The sequence below is a fragment of the Miscanthus floridulus genome, chromosome 15 (assembly GCF_019320115.1).
Source record: "Miscanthus floridulus cultivar M001 chromosome 15, ASM1932011v1, whole genome shotgun sequence".
Taxonomy (NCBI): Eukaryota; Viridiplantae; Streptophyta; class Magnoliopsida; order Poales; family Poaceae; genus Miscanthus; species Miscanthus floridulus.
Genome location: NC_089594.1, coordinates 63,188,567 through 63,203,762, shown reverse-complemented (window position 1 = coordinate 63,203,762; position 15,196 = coordinate 63,188,567). Strand labels below are relative to the sequence as shown.

General features: G+C 44.4%; 1 pseudogene; it reads left to right on the top strand.

Moving 5' to 3' along the window:
* Window positions 1-480: 480 nt before the first annotated feature.
* LOC136507546 (uncharacterized) lies at window positions 481-10,130 on the top strand (annotated as a pseudogene).
* The last annotated feature ends 5,066 nt before the right edge of the window (window positions 10,131-15,196 follow it).

Genomic DNA, 15,196 nt, shown 5'->3' with positions numbered 1-15,196 from the left:
GTCATGAACCTGAGCATGCAGCCATGGTCGACGGACGGAGCGTGGGGATGGACACGCACTACCCGCGACGTTAGCGCTGTGACTGCATTGCTCTACATTTCTACGTTTTCAATAAATTGGAGAATAGAAGATCAGAAAAGCTGCGGTTATTTGGCAGCACCAAATTCTTGTGATCAAGTGTTCTCACGTTATGTTTCCACTGTTCATCTTCTCCGGCTTGGTGTCCTCGCCGTCGGTGTTCACCGCTGGGCGGTTTCTAACAGTGTCCTCATTTCCATCATCAAAGAGCAAACCGTTGAAACTTATATATAATAATTAGATCACTGTGCCTCCAAATACTGGCATGGTTTCAACAACACCTCTGTGATCGATACTAGACATTTCATTTTTAAACTTTTAATTTATGGATGAAAGATATAGTTACAAACAAAAGCCCAATGGAGAATAGTCTACTACGTCTATTTCAAGTTACAACCCTACATGCAGAATTCGCTGGCCCCCTGTGCCAATCAAAAGCTCGCCAATAAGTTCTTCGACCCATTCCAGGTTACATCTCGCATTGGAGCTGTGGCTTACAAATTACTGATTCCTGATTCTTCCCAGAGATATCCCGTCGTCCTTGTTTCAGAATTGAAACAATCTGTTCCTGTAGACGATGATGTTGCCGAGCTGCCTTCGTCGCTGGATGGGTACCAGATTTCTGAAAGGGTGTTGCAGCGCCGCATTTCTTCGTCAGGTGATCCATGGGATCTCCGGCACGGGTGAGCCGACCGCTCACCGAAGTTACCGACCACACACACTACGGCTAAAGGTAGAAGAAGGAAGAGAGAACAGAGCGCACACATACAGCACAAGCACCAGCGTTGGCCGGAGCTCTGCAGAGGAGATGGCAAAACTGAACTCGCTAAACTTTACTGAGTTGCAGTGAAAAGCTATATATACAACTCTACTCATCTAATCCTATTATACAGACATATCAGACTGTCATGCTGCTACAGTGACTATATGTGACAGCAGGCTAACTTTGGCGCCCGCCCCAGCTGTGGCTATAGTGCGGCAGAGAAGCCTTTCGGCGCCTGCTCCTGCCGTGGCTACAGTGCAGCAGCTGGGGAAGCCCTTTCGGCGTCTGCCCCTGCCGCGCGTACAGACGAGGGAGCAACATATTACTTTACAATCCAATAGTCCGGCTGGCCATGCTCTCTCGCTAACAGGGAGGATTTGGAGTTCTTCAAGCAACACTTTCCTCAAGCACCTGCTTGGGGAAGCAGGTCTTAAAGAAGGAGGGGGTGTTACAGACACCGGGACACAGGCCACTGTAGAGCCTGTCCGACCACAACAAAACCCAGGAAGAGCAGGTGTAGCAAGCAACCCAATGCGCGGGTGTTTGGCCCAATGGATCTGATCTCTAGGCATTAGAACAGCTGTGCTGTTGAGACAGATCACTGGCTAGGAAGGGAGTATAAAGGCCAGAGATCTTCTTGGATGGGAAGACAAGAGAAAACATAACAACTCTGTACGCTGATAACACTGATATCTGCCACTTGCGTGTTCCTCTCTCTTGCTCATTCTTCCTCTTCCTCCCATCTCCTATCCGAATCCCAAACAGCCTAGCCACTAGCACACCGACTGACAGTAACGGCCCAGCACCTCCAGGTCTTGTGTAGCTGGTGCATGAATGCTCCAGGGCGCATCAGGATTCCTCGTGCCTTCCATTTCCAACTGGAGTTTTTTTTTTTGTTGCCATGTGTGTGTTTTTTTCCAGATGAATGCAGCACGCCCCACACATACTCCCTCTTTCAGCAGTTCACCCTTTTGTAGCCAAAATTTCCAATCAAATAGGGATTTCTGCAGCCTATATATATATGTCGCATGCTTTAGTTCAGTTACAGCAAACCTCCCTGTCCACCCACGCATGGCCACATGAGTACACATGTAAAGTGAACATTTCTTTGCTATCAATTAAACCTCTGGGTTTTCTTTGAAAGCACAATTGGAAGGACAAACCACCACATGGGCGGCCTGCTCTTCATTAAAAACGGCAAATTAATGGCACCCATGTTTCAAAGGCCTGTTCTTAGGGACGCCTATCCAGAACGTAGAAGAGGGAGCTTAGCACTAATGACGTTAATCACCTTTCTTTCCCATAAGCATGGGTAAACCATTCGTAACAATCATTTCTGTCTTCCGAATTCAATCAGTTTAGCATAATAGTACACATGGTTGTTGGCTCGATTCCATGAGGACTTGTATGTCATCTCTGACGTGATAAAGTTTAGCACAATAGTACTGAGAATATGGTGAAGGAGGGCACGCATAGACATTATATGATGACCTCAAGACCAGCTGCTTCTGCATGACGTGCAGAACTGAGATCTTCGAGCTAGTTGCATGAGAATGTTGTTCCCACTATTACAGAAAAGATTTTTAGAAACGCCTCCCTTTTCTATTAAAGGCGATTAAACTAGTACGCTGCTTCTAACGCCGCCAGGGAGCACTGTAGCTCCATGACCGTCGCTGAAAATTTATTTTCAGGGTCGGTTCCATTAAGAAATCCGCCTTTAAAAAGTGTCCAGTTTTAGGGACGGTTCCGTTAAGAGAACCGTCTCTAAAAATGCTATTTTCAAGGACAGTTGCTTATGTCAACCGTCTCTGAAAATGAGTGAATTTCATAGGCGGTTCTCTTAACACAACCGTCTTTGAAAATCGATTTTCAGAGGCGGTTGACTAAGTCAACTATCCTTAAAAATTGCTGCAGCACAAATAAATTCACATCTTTTTTAAATGAAGTTGGATGAAGACAAAAATTATATCAAAATTGTAGAGCTCAATGAGATTTAAAATTTTGTAGTTGATAAAATTTTTGTTTGACATCATTTAGGTTTCCAAATTTATAAATTAAGTCTCAGATTTTTCATTTCAAATTTTTAAATTTCACAAATGTCCTAGGATGGAGAAATATCCTATATGAAATTTATAGTGCTCGAAGAGATCTAAAACTTTGTAGTTGAAAACTTTCCCATTTAAGGTCGTTTTATAATCCAAATATTGATTACAAGATCCAACATATTAGTACGAATAGATAGCATTGTACATCATTTAGGTTACGAGTTCGAATCCTAACTCCTACACTATATTGGATGGTGGCGAAAATTAGTGGCTGGTTGGCCCTCTTGGCCTCTAGACACAATAAATATTTTTTCTTATTTTTATTGGACTCGAAATGATTTTTATTATTTTTAGGGACGGTTGAACCGCCTCTGAAAATTGATTTTTAGGGGCAGTTATCTTAAGGGAACCGCCTCTGAAAATCACTTATTTTTATAATCGGTGGCATTGTAGCGGTTTTTTAAACCGCCTCTGAAAACCGATTTTAACCGCCCCTAAAAATCTTTTCTCTACCAGTGTCCTCTACATCTTTGGTGGCTGCCCTTTGTCAGCTTTCATGCCACGACATCCATTATTATCACAACAAGGAGCTATTTGTTGCTCTGGTAGGCAGAGTATGTAAAACAAAGAGCATGAATTTCAAGGCCCGAGAAACTATGAAAGGAACATAGGTTTTATGTGCCAGATCTCTGTCTCTCTCTCTCCCCCCCCCCCCCCCCCCCCCCTCTCTCTTTGGTGAGGCAAACTCTCTCTGTAAAACTTATTTTCCTCAAGTTGACCCATTTTGTAATTAAAGAGTTGCTAGTTGAGAACGTTGTTGTGTCACAGCAAAATTAGTCTAGTCATAAAGATTCTGTAATAATTCACCAAATGTAACACCCTAAAATTTGCTCCTTTTGAAATAGATGTAAATTGAGGTAATTTTGAATTTTTGTGCTCATGAAAACATAGGGAAATAATAAATTTTCATTAAATTAAAATTCATCATAAGGAGTAGCAACATAGGGAAATAATAATTTATTGCAATGAGTGGTTGAATCCAAAATTCAAAATGAATTCAAATTGCTGTTGAAAAGAGTTTGAAAATGGCTTTGAAATAAAAGAAAAATAAAAGAGAATTGGAAACTAAAAGATTTTTCAAAAGTTTACAAAAGTTCAGTTTTGGAAACCTCCCAAAAGTTCTCATTTTGAAAAGTATATTTGAAACTATATTTGAAATCGAATTGGTTCATATTTGAATTGGGTTTTGACATAGGAAAAGATAATAGAAAAGGGAAAAAGAAAACTCTCTCCTCTCCCTCTCTCCGGCCCAGCTGCTCTCTCTTTCTCTCAGCCCATCCAAGCTAGCCTCGCTTCCCTCCCATTTCTGCTCGGCCCACTCCCTTCTCTTCTCTCCCCGCGCTGGCAAGCCCGCTTCCTTTCCCTCTCTGTCCGACTGATAGCCCGAGCCCGCCTCTTCTCTCACCGACGAACCGGGCCCGCACGTCAGTCCCACCTCCTTCCTCCAGCCGTGTACAGAGCGGACTCTACCCGGATGGAATCCCACCCCGAGCTCTGATTTTTCCCACGATTTAGCTTAATCCCCACACCAAGCTTCCTATATAAGCCGGCCCTGCTATCGTGTCGCCCTAATCCTAACCCTAGCTTTGCCTAGCGCCAGCCACCGCCGCATTTGGATCTCACCGACGTCGCCGTAGCCGCGTACACCATCCGCTGCCACGTCGTTGTCAAAGACCGTCAGTAGAGCTTCGAGTCTAGGTAAGAAGGCCTCAGGTGCCATCCGTGCGCTCTCTCTCGCTCTCTGCTACCTTCACGCCGCCGTTGTTGCTTCGCCGGAAGGACCGAGCCACTTGAGCAAGCCCCGCACCGCCCCTATGCCATCTCAACTCTCCCAAAGCCATAGATCGAGTTCGCCTCGCTCCCCTCATTCTCCCCGTGCTCTTGCTTCGCGCAATCGTGGCCTCTAAGGCTGTTTTCCTATTTCGCTGGTGAGGTACGTCGCCGCCGGCGATGGTGGTCACCGCGCCAGTCTCTCTGCTCCGGGCGGCAATCTTGCCCAAACCTCTGCAGCGTCCCTATTCTGATCAATGGTCAAGATTAGATCACGTTAATTCATACCCCTTCGGTCCACGGCACACTGGTGGACTTGGTCCACTGTCCCACGTCAACCGGACCACGGCCGGCTCACCACCCCGGTCCACTCCCGCATTGCCACGTGGTGCCCACGTGGACAATGACCCAGTCAACCCCACCGGCGCCAGCACTTTTGGGAAAAGCCCCTGAGTTTCCTTGATAACAACCCGCGGTCCACCCTCTGTTGAAAGTATTTCAACATATGCCCTTAGATGTTCTGTTTTAGCCCCTTAGTTTTTATTAAAATGAGGCCCGATTCAGTTAATCTTTTATTTCAGTTTTCTTTTAATTTAAATATGAAATTGATTTCCAAATATTTACAAAAATACCATTGATCTTATTTTATGCATAGTTTCTCCGTTTTAGCTCCGATTTGACCCGTTCAAGTTGCGTTAGATTCGTAATGACATAGTCTACGCATAAGTATCAGTGTTTTCCATGTCAAGAGCTCCGGAATTTTAAGGTTTAACGCCTAACTTGGATAATGATATTGCAATTGGATTTTTTTTCTAATTAAAAGTAACTTAGGCATTTCACCTTGGTCAATCATATGATTAGTTTTACCTTGTTTTTCTAAATCAAGTATAATTTGACTTAACTCAATTAAGATATTTCTCTGAAGTATCTTATACATGTTTTATATAGCTAAAATAAATAAAGTCTATAGTTTCTTTTCGAAGCAAATCTATTGGTAGATGTATCTTTTTTACCGTAGCTCCGATTAGCGTATTTTTCGCGTATGTGTGTTCGTAATAATATGTAGAACATCTTTAAAATCTTTTTACTTGCTGTTTCATATGTTTGGTGTACTGTTTTAATTTAGTTCTATTGTTTGCTTCGTGTATGATTGCATGGATGCTTGTGTGGTGTTCTACGATCATGTCCAGTCGGTGAGCTTTACGTGTTGATCAAGAAGGAGTTCCACTGAAGGTTTGGACTAGAGGAAGGATCTGAATTTAAGGCAAGTATAGCATGGGAACATCCTTGTTTCCTATTCACCTTTAATCACTTAATTCATATTGCATGTGTCTACTTTGTTGCCAATAAGGATATCCTAGATATTTGATATCTTGTACCTTGATTCCTATGGGGTATTGCATTGGGTAGTATGATGCTAGTCCTCAACTACAACCATGATCTTGTAACATGACTAATGGAATATGCAATAAACACTAAAAGATGCTTTTTAGTAACATGGAACAAGGGGGCTAGAGCATTGGGTTATTTTATGGTGCTCTAGAATCCTCAACCTAAGGACTTATCTGTAAGTGATCACCCAGGATTTATAGTACAGTTGGGAGGGCTACATGGCTCTTGCTTTAGCTCAGTATGAGGACCTTTTCTATCTTGTTAGAGGTTACCTTTATTGACGTAAGAATGGCTTGCCGAATCGGGTATAGTGTGGCCTCTATCCCCATGTGTATAGGTTGCGCGTCAATGTGCCATCGGGAAGGGGGGCTCTACATCTGTTTGCCGAGTGAATCTAATGGACCTAACTTGTTAGACGAACCTTTGAAAGGCTTCATAATGAACCCTGCCAGCTCACCTTGGAAGTGTTTTGGGAGTAATTAACCCGGACCTATGGGTATTATGACTCACAGTGAAAGTGTACAACCTCTGTAGAGTGTAAAACTGGTATATCAGTCGTGCTCACGGTCATGAGCGGCCTTGGAACATTTACGGAATAGATGATGAATACTGATGATAAAGATGCCCACTAATGATTACTGTTTGTGCTATTCATAATTCATGTTTACTTGATCATGTGTTTATGTGGGCCTGTGAATAAACTTGTTGCCACCCAATTGCTAAAAGATGACTCATTAAAAGCTAATCGTAGTTAAACCAATATCAGCCTTTTTGAGCCTCATAAACCCCATGTTATATTTGTTGAGTACAACATGTACTTACGCTTGCTTTATTTTTTAATTATTTGGATAAAAATCCCGGATGGGTATCAGATTGCTAGAGTTTGGAGGAATTAGGCTTGTGATCAACTAGTTAGTTGTCCCTATGGAATGGAAGTCTTCTCCCGAAGATCAGAGTTGTCTTTCCGCTGTTTGCTATCTAAGGTTATATTTTTTATATTAAGTACATTATATATTGAGTATTGTCTATTGATATTACCCTTACTTATAGCTATATGTGAGATTTAACTTCCTGGGCTCACATATGCTGTGTATCTGGTTTTGTTCTTAAAACCAGGTGCTACACCAACTTGCTGGGATGTTGCATCAAGTTAATATGACCAGGGCCTCAACTTGTGTGATTTTCATTAAGCAAGCAAAGACAATTGAAAAATGCTTAACCAAGGAGAGCTAATTTCTCTTGATAATAATCTGCTTCCTAAATTTTACTAAATTATATTTGTGATGAGATAAGGAGAAGGATCGACATATACCAACTTCCATTGATCCAGTAATAAGAAGAGGATACAACCAACCATACGTGTTCATATTGACATATGATTATTTGTTTTTTGTTACACTTTTCTATTTAATTATATATTTCTGATTACATTTGAACTAATTTATATTTTGCTTGAACATTGTTTTACTGGCACCTGACCAAAGTATATTATCATGATGTCAACATCTGATATTTGTCCTGCAACCAAGAGTTCCTGCTAGTTCCAATTTCCTTTTCTTAACTACAGGCAGACATACATGCATGGAGCCTGCTATGAGCTATTTCCTTAACTACCACTAGGCACCTGTGTTCCAGATCTTTTTATACCAAAAGAAAATGTCATTTTATTACCATGTGAAACTAGTCATTTAATTCATTCTAAATAAATTAAAGCTAGTTGTCTGTATAAGGAAAAACATGGAAGCATGTAACAAAGAAAAAAAAAACAATAAGCTGACTTTGTCATTGAATGGACCGATACATAACATATTGTTTTGTTTTGTTTATGAAACAGGAGGTGCTGCCCCCTACCGATGGTTTTATTAAAAAGAGCTCAAGAGAATCAAGAAACGAAAAAGGAAACAAAGGAGATTAAAAACATTATTGTTACAAATATGACTGTAGTTGTTTGCTGAAAAAGCGGGAATAACTGTTCTTTGCTCATACGTCCAGAAGAACTAGGTGGCTTGGGATAGAGTGGTGAAATAAGGATGAGGTAGCAAGATCAATGGTTTCTAAACACTGATGTTGTGTCCTTAGCCATGTACAGCCAACTCACAGAGTCCAGGCAAAAATCTACGACAAAGTCTTCCCAGCGACATTAGCACACACACAAAACAGCTGGAGTTAGGTAATAAATTTTTAGAGAACAGAATAGATTGGCGAGGCACGCATGTTGAGTATTATGTCTGTTTTCAGCCAGTCGAAATGCATGGAAGCGTATCTCAATGTGTATTGCACTAAGGGGCATATTTGGGGACACTTCGGTTGCTGCGTCTAGGCTTCTGCATGCAATCCCAGATGTTAATACAACCCGTTAGTACTAAACCACCACTAGTGCTACAGTGATACTTCAGACAACAGGACTGATGACACTATTAATACTAGCTGACAGTCAATGCAGGAACAATCAAATAACAAAATTTGGTTTTGCCTTTATTTTCTGCGCTTGCATGGCATACACGGATGTAGGACTTAGAAGCATCAAAGAATTACAAAAAGGTAAATGCATCGTAGGTCCTTGAACTTATCTTAGGGTGCCACTTAGGTCCACGTACTCTCAAATCGTACTTCTGGCACCCTAATATTGTTTAAGTATTCCACTTAGGTCCATAACTCATCGGAACAACGTTTTGGTCGACGTGGCGTGGACAGCGTAGCGCTGACTGTGTCCAAGCGCACGTGAGCCGTGCGTGAGCCTGGTTTGGAGCGTGCAAATAAGCAGAGAGGCCACCCAAATGGGCCCGCCCTGTCGGACCCGTCTCCCACCTCCGGTCTCCGCCCGCCATGGGTGGGCAGCCGTGCGACCGAGCACCTGCGCGACCGAGCCCCACGCGCAGACCGAGTCGCAAGGACCCCCGCCGCGCCTTGCTGACTCCCCACGCTTCACCCTCGCCAAGCCGCAGCCGCTCCCTTTCCCTGCTCTCCCGCGCGCCGAGTCAAGGCCACCATTGTCGGCATGTGGCTAGGCTCGCGACCCGATTTCTCCGCTCCCTCCTCTGCTTAACTCAGTGGACTAGAGGCCTAACTCGCTCACTCCGCATCCACCCGGCCCGCTCTGACTCTCTCTCGCCCTGCAGCGCCGCCACAATTGACGAGCACACCTCCGAGCTCTCGAACTCCCCCTGTAGACCACCACTCGCCTCACCAATCCCTCCGTTGGCCTCTCAAGGACACGCCTTAGCCTCTCAGATACATCTTGGCGTCGATCCGTGGCCTTTTGGCCTCTCACCGACCTCGCCGGAATTGCCGTCCGCTCGCCGAGCCGTACGCCATCTTCGAAGCCACCGGGTGTCGGGTGGTGCGGATCATCGTGCATGACGAGGACGCCACAAACTCGTCTTCCAGCGAGGGCGAGGAGGAAGAAGAGGCGGGAGAGGAGCGCAGCGCGGCGCATCCGGGCTCGGCGGAGGCGGTGAGCGTGAAGCGCAGCCGCGTGTGCTCTAGTCCGCCGGGTGCGGCGGCGCGGAGGAGGAGGACAACGAGGACGGGGAGGGGGACGGCGCGAGGTTCACGGGCGTGCGGCAGCGCCTGTGGGGCTGGTGGGCCGTGGAGATTTGCGACCCGCTGCTCCGGCGCCGCGTCTGGCTCGGCACCTTCGACACCACTGAGGAGGCCGCCCCGTCCCCCCTCCCCCCGCCACCGCAGCGGGAGAAGTAGCTGCCGCCACCAGCGAAGCCACCACCACAGCGGGCGAAGTAGCTGCCGCCGCCGCCTCTGCTTCCGCCGAAGAAGCAGCTGCAGTACCCGCCACCGCCTCTGCTGCTCCCGCCGAAGAAGCAATTGTACCCGCCACCGCTTCCCCCCTCCCGCCGAAGAAGCAGCGACATCACCACCACCACCACCACCACCACCCGCCCCCGCCTCTACCGATGCTTCCGCCGAACAAGTGGCTGGCGCCCCCGCCTCTGCTGCCGGGAAGCAAGAAGCAGTGCATGGCCTCCTCCTCCCGTGATTTTACCGAGACGAATCATGGCCTGTAGGCCCTTCTCTGTGTTCGCCGGCGAGGTTTCGCCTCCGGCAATGGCCGCCGCTGTACCAGCCACCCTGTTCCGGCCAGTAGAAAACCAGGCTCACGCCCCAAACCAGGCTCACGCGCGGCAGACGTGTGCTTGGACACAGTCAGCGGCACGCTGTCCATGCCACGTCGGCCAAAACGTTGTTCCGATGAGTTATGGACCTAAATGGCATACTTAAACAACATTAGGGTGCCAGAAGTATGATTTGAGAGTTTGTGGACCTAAGTGGCATCCCAAGACAAAGGGCCTACGATGCATTTACCTCAATTACAAACAAATAGCTTTATCACCAACTTCAGGGCACCAATATAGCATGAGGAAACACAACAGCAGGGCACACATGACATTCTGAGATGTTGTGAGAAAGACGTTCTGAGATGCAAGGCGCTCGACCAGGCAGTGTCGACAGCGGGAGCAGGCCAGGCTACAATCAAGTGCATGAAAAGCGGGATGAAGTTGGCTTATCAGCTCCCATGGCTAGAGACAAATAGTCATTGGCGGCTCTCTTAGTGAAGCAGCTTGAGGAAACAAAACAGGCGGAAACATTCAATGAAGAGGTTATGCTGCTGACATTGCTGCTAATTGAATTCCAGATACCTCCCAGTCCCAGCCCTTTAAATGCAACAATATCCATCATGCTGTAAGTGCTGAAACGCTCCTCCCAGTCCCAGCACGTTACTGCTTTGGCCGCACCAAATTGCAGAGGCCTCCCATCCTTACCAAGGCACTGCTTCATGCATGCGTGCTGCGCTGCTGCTAATTTTCAAACACACGCATACTGCACGGATGAGCCCAGCCCACCAAAGACAAGAGCTATAGTATGTTGAAACATCAATGGAGCAAACGGTGGGCTATGGAGTGTGCATATGTCGAACGAGTCATGTCTGGCAATGGTATATATGGAACGAAATTAAGTAAGGCGGGATATGGATGAGGAAGAAAGAAAGATTAGATAAGACATGACACTGCTTTAGTTGAGGAGATTAGAGCTGAAAGACTGTGGGACCCAGCCACGTGCTGCTTGTCCTAACAAATTTATGGCAACCATAAATATAGATCAACTTTAATATGTGTTCATAACTGGACTGGTTGTTAGTTGAGGTTTGTGAAACCTGGTTTACCAACACAACTTTTTATCGGTCAAATATCCATATTGAAGTGGGCAAGGAATTAGCTTAGGCGCTACATCTCTAATGGTTTCAAAATTGCGCGGGCAAATATACTACTTAACACGTCAATGATGCTGTTACTTTGTATATACCACTACTACGAAAATAATTTTATAAGACATGTTATTTATAGAAGCAGTCAAAAAAGTTTTGTCACCAAAAATACCTAGTCAATTTCAGAGGCGGCCAGCATATCTTAGGAGGAAAAAACTACCAAATGCCGAAGAAGCTGACACTACTAGAGAATAGACTTTAGAACGATGTCCCAATTTGGTATTAGCCTCGGCATTTTTTGTCCCCGGGACTAAAGATTCCTTTAGTCCCGGTTGGTAATACCAACCGGGACTAAAGGTTTCTGCCCAACGGTCGTCCGCGGGGCAGGCATCTTTAGTCCCGGCTGGTATTACCAACCGGGACTAAAGGTTTACCTTTAGTCCCGGTTGGTAATACCAGCCGGGACTAAAGCTTTTAGTCCCGGTTTGGGTGATGCCCCGGGAATAAAGATTAATCTTTAGTCCCGGTTTGCCCCCCTAACCGGGACTAATTATCCCGGCCTATAGACTAGCTCATTTCTTCATCCCCGAGCCCGAGCCATTCCATTCAAACTCACTGCCTCTGTTCTTCAGCTTGCTGTTGTTCTTGCTCTCTCTCCCTCCATTGGTGTTGCTCTTCGATTTTGGAGGTAACAAACTTAATCCTCTTATGTTTTATCAGTAGCTTATCTCATTTTGCGATGTAGATGCATGTGTAACTTTATATGTTGGACTTTATTATGATTTTATTTCATTTTTAGCTCAAAATCACATGATGATTTGCATATATGTTTGGATAAACAAAAGTTAAATTAGTTCATCAAAATCACGCCTCGCTGGTCCTCGCTGGAGCACGCGCCATCCTCATCCCCGGCGGCTTACGTGATCTTAGAATTAATTTTTCCATGAAATGAAAAACTTAGAAAATTGTTAGAAAATTATAGAAAATCCGTACTAGTTGAACTTGCGGACCGTGTTCAGCTCGGCCAGCATGTTCTCTGCCGAGCGGTAATAGACGTCAAGGAGGAGGTTTGATTCTACAAGGGAGAGCGGCAACGGTTGTGGAAGACCGTGTTCCCTTCCTCGTAGAATTGGAGCTCTTCGTTGGCCAAGTACGGTGCCGTCCGGTGGAGAAATGCTCGCTGAGATGATCACGTAAGCAAGGTCAACTAGTACGGATGGTTATTTATTGAAACATGTTTTTGAGCTATAATTTGATGGATATTTGATAACTTCAGACCTACAAATGTCATCTACAAATGTTACTATCCTCGGCAACCTAAACGCCCGCGAGCTCGCCGATATCGAGCAGGTCACTTAGAATTATTTTTTCCATGAAATGAAATACTTAGAAATCATGCCTTTTATTTTTTAGAATTAAATTTTCCATGAAATGAAAAACTTAGAAAATAGTTAGAAAATTATAGAAAATCCGTACTAGTTGAACTTGCAGACCGTGTTCATCTCGGCGAGCATGTTCTCTGCCGAGCGGTACCAGACGTCAAGGAGGAGCTTTGATTATACGAGGGAGAGCAGCAACGGTCGTGGAAGACCGTGTTGCCTTCCTCGTAGAATCGGAGCTCTTCCTTGGCCAAGTACGGTGCCGTCCGGTGGAGAAATGCTCACCGAGATGATCACGTAAGCAAGGTCAACTAGTACGGATGGTTATTTATTGAAACATGTTTTTGAGGTATGTGATTTCTATGTCATTTTTAGCTCAAAATCACATGATGATTTACAATAGTAAAATCACTTGATAGTTTGGTATTTTACTATTATACATAGTACATATTTCATGGTTTAGTTAGATAAATAAATAATTTTAGTTTTGTTTAAATATATTATTTTAGAAAATATGAAATTTACAATAATTTGCAAAAATAAGTATAGAAAGTAGATGACAACTGGTACCGGATCCTCGGCCTCTCGTTCGGTTGCGAAACGACTGAGGCCAGAACTCCCTCTCATTATCTGCGGCAAGTGTAAGCAGAAGATTGTGATGGAGTACCGAGTCAAGAGACAGGGACCCAACAAGGGTCGTGTTTTCTACAAGTGCCCAAATCGCGATGTGAGTTTCTTACGCATTTGATTATTATGGCTAATTGACCTACTTTTCTTGAATATTTTTGACTAAATATTTTTTGGCTTTAATTTCAGTGGGAGGGCAATGGATGCGATGGTTGGTACTGGGAGGAAGATTATGCTACATACGTGCAGAATTCGGGTGCGCTTGAGGTAGCGGCTGCTGATGATGAGGCAGTGAGCCAGCAGGAGAAGCTTATTGATATTCAACAGAAGAATGATTTATCTGTTTTAGTTGCGTACGGTCATGAAATAATTATGTTACTGAAGTGTATTGTAGTTTTAGTTTGTTAAGTGATAGTTGGGATTGCTTACGTTGTAGCCAGGCTTAGTTAATTAATCAACCGTGTGTGTGTCATCTATGTTGTGTAATAAAATACTTAATTATGTTCAAGGTTTTCATAATTTGTCGTGTAATGCAGATTATGTCACGCCATTGGATGTACAATGCCGATCGCCGCTCCCAAGACTTTATTTGAGGGCGTGCACTATTTCTTAGGTGTGGCCGAGGCAAATAAGCGGGATGGTTTCATGTGCTGTCCATGTGCCATATGTAAGAATTTAAAGGAATATTCAAGCTCAATGAGTCTTCATTTACATTTGCTTAAGTCAAGTTTCATGTCAAACTATATATGTTGGACTAAGCATGGAGAAAGCGGGGTCATGATGGAAGAAGGTGAAGGAGAAGATTTAGACATTGATGACATTATTGCTCAGTATGGTGCCTTTGATGATACTACAATGGGGGGAGATGAAAAAGAGGTAGCGGCAGAAGATGATCTCGGTGATGCTCTTGGCGATGCCATTCGTGATGCACAATAAGAATGCGAAAGTGAAAAAGAGAAAGTTAAGTTCGAGCGCATGCTTGAGGATCATAGGAAGTTGCTATACCCGACGGCCGAAGAGGGGCAAAAAAAAATTGGGTACAACACTAGAATTGCTATAGTGGAAGACAAAGAATGGTGTATCCGACAAGGCATTTGGGAATTTATTGAACCTCAGAAAGAAGATGCTTCCGAAGCCAAATGAATTGCCCACCACTACGTACGAAACAAAAAAGGTTGTCTGCCCTTTGAGATTAAAAATCCAGAAGATACATGCATGTCCTAATGACTACATCCTCTACCATGGCAATGAATACGAGAATTTCGATGAATGCCCAGCAAAGAACACCCCAAAAAAAAGAGTTATTTCTCAAGAAATACTTCCTGAAAAGACTGATGAGCAAATAGCAGCTGAAAAAGGCAAAAAAGTGAAAGATTTTTTTATAGATATCCAAAAGCAGAGACAAACGAAGCTTAAGGAGAAGTCGTACTTTTACATACCACGAGATCAGCTGAGGCAGAAGGTCGAAGCTCACAAGAAAAAGATGCTTGAAGTTCGTAAGCCTCCGCCACTATCAGACTATGACCGCTCCCTCGTGAAGTCACATGATGCATATAAGAAAAGGAAAAAAGCATCAGGGAAGGATGTCCCACAGCTCAGACAACAGAAGCAACCAATGCAAAATCTTGTTGTTGCTAATGAATATGGTTCCAACATAGAAGTCTATCGACCAGACAACTCAGGAGAAGTGTCAGTTCAAGACCTTAATGCTTTTTTTGAACAAACTGGTTTAACCTTGGATCAAGTGACGGGCAAAGCTCCAATCCAGAACCTAGAAGTTGATACCTGGAAGACTTATAAATTTGGCAAAAGTTTGTACAACCCTGCGGCTCTGAATGAATTGGGTACGCAAATGTACTTG